This window comes from Lithobates pipiens, unplaced genomic scaffold (assembly GCF_037356315.1).
Source record: "Lithobates pipiens isolate NorthernLeopardFrog02 unplaced genomic scaffold, aLitPip1_a1.2 Scaffold_30, whole genome shotgun sequence".
In the NCBI taxonomy this organism is placed as follows: domain Eukaryota; kingdom Metazoa; phylum Chordata; class Amphibia; order Anura; family Ranidae; genus Lithobates; species Lithobates pipiens.
This window is the reverse complement of record NW_027507791.1, coordinates 112,085,456-112,096,666: the sequence shown is the minus strand read 5'-3', so window position 1 is coordinate 112,096,666 and position 11,211 is coordinate 112,085,456.

The following is an 11,211-nucleotide window of genomic DNA, read 5'->3' as shown; positions in this document are numbered from 1 at the left end:
ATATTGGGGCAGTTGCTGAGGCTGCTCCCTTGATATCCACACCCAAAAATGTTTGTTGAGGGGACTATTGCGGTACTAAATAAATAATTCATAGAAGACTTTGTTATAAAAAATTACAAGTAATTTAATAAGGGCAAAAAAATGAAATCCATCAAAACTTTCATATTGCTAAAATCATATACACCACAATTTAATAAACTACCAAAGTAACTTCTTTTACTGAACAATTTTATGTGTATTACAGACATTGTTAAAATATTTCCAGCATTTTAGATGTTAATTCGATGTAACATTTAACATACAGTACACAATCCATCTTCTCTGCAGCCATCGCCAAAAGTTTTGAGAATGACACAAATATTCATATTTACAAAGTCTGCTGCCTCTGATTTTATGATGACAATTTGCATATACAGTGCTCCAGAATGTTATGAAGAGTGACCAGTTGAATTGCATTTAATTGCAAAATCCCTCTTTGCCATGAAAATGAATTTAATCCCCCAAAAAAACAAATTTCTACTGCGTTTGTGAAGAAGGCATCAGGGCATTCAAGAAATTCCAACAGGTGCCAGGACCGTCTCCTACAATGGATTTAGCTGCGGGGCCGGGGCACCACCAGTGCAGAGCTTGCTCAGAAATGGCAGCAGGCAGGTGTGAGCGCATCTGCACACACAGTGAGGAGAAGTCTTTTGGAGGATGGCCTGGTATCAAGAAGAGCAGCAAAGAAGCCACTTCTCTCCAGGAAAAACATCATGGACAGACTGATATTCTGCAAAAGGTATAGGGATTTGACTGCTGAGAACCAGGGTAAAGTAATTTTCTTCAATGAATCCACTTTACGATTAAGGCATCCGGAAAGAAACCCTGTACAGAGAAGAAAAGGTGAGCGCTACCATCAGTCCTGTGTCATGCCAACAGTAAAGCATCCTGAGTCCATTCTTGCTTCTCAGCCAAGAGACTGGGCTCACTCACAATTTTGCCTAAGAACACAGCCATAAATAAAGAATGGTACAAAAACATCCTCCGAAAGTAACTTCTCCCAACCATCCAAGAATAGTTTGGTGGTGAACAATGCCTTTTCCAGCATGATGGAGCACCTTGCCATAAGGCAAAGGTGAGAACTAAGTGACTTGGGGAACAGAACATTGAAATTTTGGGTCCATGTCCATAAACTTCTCCAGACCTTAATCCCACTAAGAACTTGTGGTCAATCCTCAAGAGGCGGGTGGAAAAAAAAAACACTAATTCTGACAAACGCCAAGCATTGATTATGCAAAAATGGGTTGCTATCAGTCAGGATGTGACCCATAAGTTGATTCGCCAGGGAGAATTGAACAGGTCTTGAAAAAGAAGGGTCAGCACTGCAAATATTGATTCTTTGCATTTCATGTGCTTCAGTATACCATGGCAACATTTGACAAAACGATCTAAAAACACTGAGGCAGCAGACTTTGTGAAAATTAAAATTTGTGTAATTCTCAAAACTTGGCCATAGCTGTAGGGAATAGTGCTGCGGCTGTGGTGCTCATGCCTTTTAGTTAGCCTCCCTGGCGGTATGATTATGTCTGATTCTAGGTGCTGAAAGTGGTACAATTATTTTGCATGAAAATTTGGCGTTTTATATTGTAGTCCTGTAATTCTTAGGAATAACTCACTTAAATCTGTCCAAACCAGAGTCTAGTAGACATCCTGGGTATGATAAAATTTGAAAAACAACATCATAAATGCAAATATTATAACTATAAATAATTATAATAAATAATATAATAATAATAAAATTATTCAATAATGTAATCAAATCAAAAACACTGAAATTTGCTCAGTTGCAGAATTGTTGCTGTCATTACTCTGCATCACTCTGCATTTTTTGTGTTTTGTTGTCTCACAACCTGGAATTAACATGGATTGTTTGACGATTTGCATCATTTAATTTACAGAACATGCCCACAACTTTGAAGATTTTTTTTTTTTTTATTGTAAAGCTAACAACAAATAGGACAAAATAACAGAAAAATTTCAATGTGCATAATTATTCACCCCCCTAAAGTCAATACTTTGTAGAGCCACCTTTTGCATCTATCACAGCTCCAAGTCGCTTTGGAAAAGTCTCTATGAGCTTGCCACATCTTACCACAGGGATTTTTGCCCATTTCTCCTTGCAAAACTGCTCCAGCCTCTTCAAGTTGGATGGTTTGTGCTCGTGAATAGCAATCTTTAAGTTTGACCACAGATTTTCTATTGGATTGAGGTCTGGGCTTTGACTAGGCCATTCCAACACATTTACATGTTTTCCCTTAAACCACTCAAGTGTTGCTTTAGCAGTGTGTTTGGGGTCATTGTCCTGCTGGAAGGAGAACCTCTGTCCTAGCCTCAAATCGCACACAGAATGGTACAGGTTTTGCTCAAGAATATCCTTGTATTTAGCACCACCAATCTTTCCCTCAACTCTGACCAGTTTCCCAATCCTGAGGATGATGTTCTTTTGGTGATGTGATGTGTTGGGTTTGCGCCAGACATAGTGTTTTCTTTGATGGACAAAAAGTAAAATTTTTGTCTCATCAGACCAGAGCACTTTCCTCCATACATTTTAGGATTCTCTCTCATGGCCTTTTGCAAACTCAAAATGTGCCATTTTGTTTTTTGCTGAAAGTAATGGCTTTCTTCTGGCTACTTTGCCATAAAGCCCAACTATGGAGCATACAGCTTATTGTCATCGAGTATGTACAGATACTCCAGTCTCTGCTGTGGAACTCTGCGGTTCCTCCAGGGTTACCTTAGGTCGCTGTGCTGCCTCTCTGATTAATGCCCTCCTTGCCCGATCCATGAATTTTGGTGTGCGACTGTCTCTTGGCAGATTTGCTGTTGTGCCATGTTCTTTCCATTTGGATATGATAGATTTGATGTTGCTCCTAGGGATCATCAAATATTTGGATATTTTTTTTATAACCTAACCCCGACTTGTAATTCTCAACAACATTGTCCCTTACTTGTTTGGAGAGTTCCTTGGTCTTCATAGCAGTGTTTGGTTAGTGGTGCCTCTTGCTTAGGTGTTGCAGCCTCTGGGGGCCTTTCAAAAATTTGTGTATATGTAATGATAGGTCATGTGACACTTAAATTGCACACAGGTGGACATTTCACTAATTATGCGACTTATGAAGGTAATTGGTTGCACCAGAGCTTTTTATGTGCTTCATAACAAAGGGGGTGAATACATAAGCACATTCCAATTATCATTTTTTTTTCCCATAAAGATTTTATTGTGAAAAAAGTGTCAGTACATAGTTTTCATACAAACAGTTTGTGTTCGAACAGCAGAGACATTTACAATTGTAAAATGCACTTACTTGAAAAAACTTTGTTCGGTAGATAGGTTGTTTACAAACGTCGTAGAAGTCCACCCTGTTCTGAGATCCACCACCATGACCAGAAAGGTAGCCATTTTAAGGATAACTCCTTAACCACTTAAGCCCCGGACCAATTTGCAGCCAAAGGACCAAGCCCCTTTTTGCGATTCAGCACTGCGTTGCTTTAACTGACAATTGCGCAGTCATGCGATGTGGCTTCCAAACAAAATTGGCGTCTTTTTTTCCCCAGAAATAGAGCTTTCTTTTGGTGGTATTTGATCACTTCTGCGGTTTTTATTTACAAAATTAGAGCGACAATTTTGAAAAAGATGCAATATTTTTTACTTTTTGCTATAATAAATATCCCCCAAAAATATATAAAAAAAACATTTTTTTCCTCAGTTTAGGCCGATACGTATTCTTTTACATATTTTTGGTAAAAAAAATCGCAATACGCGATTATTGATTGGTTTGCGCAAAAGTTATAGCGTTTACAAAATAGGGATAGTTTTATAGCATTTTTATTAATTTTTTTTTTTTTTTTTTACTAGTAATGGCGGCGATCAGCGATTTTTATTGTGACTGCGACATTGTGGGGGACCCATCGGACATTTTTGACACATTTTTGGGACCATTGTCATTTATACAGCAATCAGTGCTATTTAAATGCACTGATTTCTGTGTAAATAACACTGGCAGTGAAGGAGTTAACCACTAGGGGGCGAGGAGGGGTTGTGTGACGTTATGTTTTTTTTATTGTAGGGGGCGTGCCCTGGCATGTGACGTCACTGATCGTCTTTCCCTATAACAGGGAACATGTGATCGGTGACAGCCACAGTAGGAAGCACGGGGAGAGGTTTGTTTACACAGACCTCTCCTCGTTCTTCAGCTCTGTGACCTGATCGTGGGAGAGCAGCGGCAATCGGGTCCACTGGTCCCGCGGTCACGGAGCTCAGGACCGGGTTGGGAGCACGCCAGCGGCGGCACACTCCCGACCCACGGCTGGGCACTTAAAGAGCCACGTACAGGTATGTGATTGTGCCCAGCCTTGCCATTCTGCCGAGGTATATGTGCAGGAGGTGGTCCTTAAGCAGTTAAGTATGTATCCTGTTATATCTAGGTGGTGGGCTTATTTGTGTATGTCAAACTGTTTTTTACTAAGTGGGTACTGTAGCTTATAGCCTTTGAGGTGGGATAGGACATTTCAATCTCTTCCGTTTTGTCTAATGCAAGGAGTAAGGGAAGCGGGCGGTCACCTAGGCTAAGGTGATCTGATAGATAAGTAAATGGATTGTCTGCGTCTGATTAGGGAGCAATGTGGTGATACGAAGGGAGAAAGGGCCACTGAGTGAGTCGTGGGGGGAGGAAAAGAGGGGGGATTGGGGGGTTAAGGGAGGAGACCACCTCTCAGGACTCCACCGTACACTGGGAACAAACAGAGTCGCACCTAGGCGGCCCTGTCTAGAACCAGTTCCTCTTGGGATCAACTTTAAGATAGGAGTGGGATATTCCCTATGTTTCTTTGGTATGGTGTTTTACTGTGTGGAAATTTTCCGGGGTTTCTCAGTCAGCGGTCTAACCCCATAATGGATCTATAGCTCTCCATGGTCAGTTTTTTATTTCTGAAAAATAGTTTTATGTATATATTTTTCTAATTTTACTTCACTAACTTAGACTATTGTGTTCTGATCCACCACATATAATTCAGATTAAAAAAACATTGAACTAAAGGCTGTAATGTAACAAAATAGGTAAAAAGGGGGGTGAATACTTGTGCAAGGCACTGTATCTGTAAAATGCAATGCAATATGGCAACCTGGAAGTATTTTGTACACAACGCCCCCAGGATATGTCATTTCCTGCTTGCGTGATTGGCTTACTGATTTTCCCATAAGTCTCCACTAAGATACAAGTCAGATTTTGGGCATCCCCTGCAACAAGAAATGTCATTTTTGGTGAGATACTCTCAATAGGAAGTCGCATCTAAAAGAATGCAGACCCTGCCACTTTCTTCATTACAACCTTGCAAATGCAGAAGTCGATTTCTAATTGTAAAATAACTATTATTAGATGCACTTCCCACATGGACACAACTCACTATTTCTTCAATAACAAAAGGTAGTAATCTGCAACAAAGATTGTTAAAATCCCTGCAATGTAAATAGGTCACCCAGAGCGGGGAATATTTTTTTCTCAACAAAAGTGGAGTTACTCTTCTGTTCCTTTTATGTGAATAATAAAGACCAACCTGCTCCCCATCCATCTTTGCTGTGCAGCCTTGTTGCCTTGATAATTGTTGGGTCCTGCTCCTCCGGTGTGTACATACCACAAACTACAGGCAGTACAAACTATGTGTTATACTCAATTTGTCACAGTAGAGTGCACTTGAAAATAGAGGCAACCAGGCAGCAAGGCTAGCAATAGCAACCTTCTTGCTTCTCTTCATCCACAGTTCCCTTTAAGCATCAATGGTTAATCCAGCTACATGTGTTTTGCAAAACAATGTACAGTTCATAATCTGCCCTAGATCTGTACTTTGTGAAACTCTGGAAACAGCCAACGCAATCTGTTTATATTATGTGGGTATATTTAAATAGAACTTTTGAAGTCTTTTGATCAAGGAATGAATTTTTTTGGACACTATTGTATGTATCTGTCCTATAATTTATTGTGTGGACGTATTCTGCTCTTTGTGTAGCAGCCATGGCTGAAACAATAGCAGGAAAGTGGAAACCACAAGAGGAACTGCAGCAGGTTTGTTTATTATGGAGGCCTTAATTATATCTTCCTTATTTAAATGTTTTCAATTGAATAAAGTCAGCTTACATAATATTTCCGTTATACGAGGAGGTTAGTTTGAGGTAGCTCAGTCACATGAGCCAGAGTCTGTGCATGCCCTAACCTTTCCGTAACCTCTCGCTGGTCGTCTTTGTTTACAGCTCAGGCACAAGGACAGGGAGGGGAATGTACAATCCGCTTTACCATTGATAGCGTCTCATAGGGAAATCCTTGATGGTGATGGAAGGCCATGCAGCAATTTACCTCTTAATGGTAGGAACTAAATAAAAGGTCCACAGTAAAGCCATTCCACTAAAATCTCCAGATTGCGGCTTATTTTTCTAAGGCTGCACATATTGTCCCTGTTAAGGCCTCTTTCAGACGAACGATCCCTTCAGGTCCACATGTCAGTTTTTTAGGCGGACCTGAACGGATGCTCCATAGACCTCTATGGAGTGTCGGATGTCAGCGGTGATATGTCCGCTGACATCCGACCCGCTTCGATCCGAAAAAGTGTGGCGGAGGAAAAAACTACTTTTCCATCCATCTGCAGATCGGATCGGGTGACGACGGACTCTGCAGTCCGTCATCATCCGATCTCCCATAGGAGAGATCGATGCTCTGACAGGTCCGTCCTGGCACAGTGTGCAGAGACGGACCTGTCATCTTCCTGCTCAGCAGGGATCGACGGAACGATCCCCACTGAGCAAGCGGATGTCCACGGGGCAGATCATCATAGATCCGTTCCGTGTGAAAGAGCCCTAAGAAAAAGAAGCAGAACTAAACCTGTGGATAAATTATCGTTAGCATGAACTTGTCGCTAGGCTATGGACATTCAAGTATTACATATTCTTAACAAGCAGTAAATGAGCTTTAAACCCTCACTGACCTACAGTGGTGTGAAAAAGTGTTTGCCCCCTTCCTCATTTCCTGTTCCTTTGCATGTTTGTCACACTTAAGTGTTTCGGAACATCAAACCAATTTAAACAATAGTCAAGGACAACACAAGTAAACACAAAATGCAATTTGTAAATGAAGGTGTTTATTATTAAAGGTGAAAAAAAATCCAAACCATCATGGCCCTGTGTGAAAAAGTGATTGCCCCCTAAACCTAATAACTGGTTGGGCCACCCTTAGCAGCAACAACTGCAACCAAGCGTTTGCGATAACGTGCAATGAGGCTTTTACAGCGTCCTGGAGGAATTTTGGCCCATTCATCTTTGCAGAATTGTCCTAATTCAGTTACATTAGAGGGTTTTCGAGCATGAACGGCCTTTTTAAGGTCATACCACAACATCTCAATAGGATTCAGGTCAGGAGTTTGGCTAGGCCACTCCAAAGTCTTCATTTTGTTTTTCTTCAGCCATTCGGTGGTGGACTTGCTGGTGTGTTTAGGATCATTGTCCTGCTGCAGAACCCAAGTTCGTTTCAGCTTGAGTACACGAACAGATGGTCGAACATTCTCCTTCAGGATCTCTTGGTAGACAGCAGAATTCATAGTTCCTTTTATCACGGCAAGTCTTCCAGGTCCTGAAGCAGCAAAACAGCCCCAGACCATCACACTACCACCACCATATTTTACTGTTGGTATAATGTTCTTTTTATGAAATGCAGTGTTCCTTCTACGCCAGATATACTTGGACACACACCTTCCAAAGAGTTCCACTTTTGTCTCATCGGTCCACAGAATGTTGTCCCAAAAGTCTTGGGGATCATCAAGATGTGTTGTGGAGAAATTGAGACGAGCTTTGATGTTCTTTTTGCTCAGCAGTGGTTTTCTCCTTGGAACTCTGCCATGCAGGCCATTTTTGCCCAGTCTTTTCCTGATGGTGGAGGCATGAACGCCGACCTTAACTGAGGCAAGTGAGGCCTGCAGTTCCTTGGACGTTGTTGTGGGGTCTTTTGTGACCTCTTGGATGAGTCGTCGCTGCGCTCTTGGGGTAATTTTGGGCGGCCGGCCACTCCTGGGAAGGTTCACCACTGTTCCATGTCTTCGCCATTTGTGGATAATGGCTCTCACTGTGGTTCGCTGGATTCCCAAAGCTTTGGAAATGGCTTTATAACCCTTTCCAGACTGATAGATCTCAATTACTTTCTTTCTCAATTGTTCCTGAATTTCTTTGGGTCTCGGCATGATGTGTAGCTTTTAAGGATCTTCTGGTGGACCTTACTGTGTCAAGCAGCTCCTATTTAAGTGATGCCTTGATTGTGAACAGGTGTGGCAATAATCAGGCCTGGGTGTGGCTAGAGAAATTGAACTCAGGTGTGGACAACCACAGTTATAGTATGTTTTAACAAGGGGGGCAATCACTTTTTCACACAGGGCCATGATGGTTTGGATTTTTTTTCACCTTTAATAATAAACACCTTCATTTACAAATTGCATTTTGTGTTTACTTGTGTTGTCCTTGACTATTGTTTAAATTGGTTTGATGTTTTCCGAAACACTTAAGTGTGACAAACATGCAAAGGAACAGGAAATGAGGAAGGGGGCAAACACTTTTTCACACCACTGTATGTAGTCACAGGCAGTGTGGAAAAATAAATCTTCTAAATTCATACAGTAGCAGAAGTAATGAAGGTGTTCAATCATCCTGTATGGCAATCCAGCTTTTTGTCTTGTCCGGCAGTGACTCGCCCTGCTCTTTCTCTCCCAGCTCAGAAGCTCAGTTTCCCTTGCCCTACCCCCTTGCTGTGATCCAGCAGATAAGTAGACAGCTCATCCTGTTTCAATAGTATTGGAAGGAACACACTGCTAACAAGAGCAAAAAGGGTGCTGCTCACCCCTATGAATCAGAAAAATAAAACAAATTCCCCCACCAACGGGATTTTTAGGCAGCAATAAACAGTAAGCGTAGCATACTATATAAAAAAGATTACTTTATTGTGTGGTAAAAACATGAGCTTCACCCAGGCATTTAAAATAAAAAGATATAAATAGAACCAAGCTTGTACATACAAAAATTGCAATGACAATTGGGCATACACTAAGCAGACCTAACTATAAATATACTGTATAAGATTAGTAACAGCAAAAATAAATTTATAGTTCTAACGCGTTTCAACCACTAGGGTCTTCTTCAGAGAAAGTCTGTTGATAGAGAGACAAGATACAACTTAATAAATCTATCGAATAGGATTAGTATTAAACATATTCTAGATTTGTCAGTGTAATTACCCAGTATGGTATTGCCGAGAGGTTCATACAAATTATAGTGCTTAATGGTGGAGTTTACCCAGGTTCATGCTTAGACGTCCTTCACTGGTTACAAAAAATATATGGTCCATACATCTCGCCACAGAATCCAGCAGTGGGGTGAGGGTCGGAAGCCCAGAGGCGCGGCTCACGAGCGGTCACACGACAAAACCCTATGCCCCACAAAGGTTGTAGGGAATAGGTGCAAGCGTAGGCAGCCTGCCTGTATGGTAAGTCACGCCTGTGATGAAAATCCCAACATAGTCGCAATTAGACATATATATTTATATATTTGTTTTTTATATTCTATATTATATATATATAGACCCACATATAGGGTATGGAGATATCTTATATATGATTTGTGTGCATATAAAGGGAATATCCCCAGATATCTGTATTCACATCCAAGAAAAAAAAAAAAAAAAAAAAAAAAAGGGGGGGGGGGAAAGGGGAGGGAAGGGGGGGAAAAGGAAAACAAAACTCAGAAGGCAAACACATATTGAAAAGAAGGAACAGAAACAGCAAACGTGGTTGAAATCAAAAGGAAACAAACGTGAGATGACATGTGGTAGGAACAGTGTGTGTGATGACAACCCGATATTGGGTGACTGTAGTGAATGAGTGAGTGAATGATGTGCAGGTGAAGTGAATAATGAGGTGAAAAGTGTGGGTGTTGGTGTGATGAAAAAAATTAGAGGGATAACATGTTAGGAAATCGGAGTGACAATGGGAAGAGTGCATAGGGGTGCTAGTGAAGGATAGAGGTAAAAATGAAAATGCATGGAAATGCTAGTGTTGAACTGGTGAAAGGTTTTTTTTTTTTTTTTTTTTTTTTTCTTGGATGTGAATACAGATATCTGGGGATATTCCCTTTATATGCACACAAATCATATATAAGATATCTCCATACCCTATATGTGGGTCTATATATATATAATATAGAATATAAAAAACAAATATATAAATATATATGTATATAAAAAAAAAAAAAAAAAAAAAAAAAAAAAAAAAAAAAAAAAAAAACCTTTCACCAGTTCAACACTAGCATTTCCATGCATTTTCATTTTTACCTCTATCCTTCACTAGCACCCCTATGCACTCTTCCCATTGTCACTCCGATTTCCTAACATGTTATCCCTCTAATTTTTTTCATCACACCAACACCCACACTTTTCACCTCATTATTCACTTCACCTGCACATCATTCACTCACTCATTCACTACAGTCACCCAATATCGGGTTGTCATCACACACACTGTTCCTACCACATGTCATCTCACGTTTGTTTCCTTTTGATTTCAACCACGTTTGCTGTTTCTGTTCCTTCTTTTCAATATGTGTTTGCCTTCTGAGTTTTGTTTTCCTTTTCCCCCCCTTCCCTCCCCTTTCCCCCCCCCCCCCCCCCTTTTTTTTTTTTTTTTTTTTTTTTTTTTTTTTTTTCTTGGATGTGAATACAGATATCTGGGGATATTCCCTTTATATGCACACAAATCATATATAAGATATCTCCATACCCTATATGTGGGTCTATATATATATAATATAGAATATAAAAAACAAATATATAAATATATATGTCTAATTGCGACTATGTTGGGATTTTCATCACAGGCGTGACTTACCATACAGGCAGGCTGCCTACGCTTGCACCTATTCCCTACAACCTTTGTGGGGCATAGGGTTTTGTCGTGTGACCGCTCGTGAGCCGCGCCTCTGGGCTTCCGACCCTCACCCCACTGCTGGATTCTGTGGCGAGATGTATGGACCATATATTTTTTGTAACCAGTGAAGGACGTCTAAGCATGAACCTGGGTAAACTCCACCATTAAGCACTATAATTTGTATGAACCTCTCGGCAATACCATACTGGGTAATTACACTGACAAATC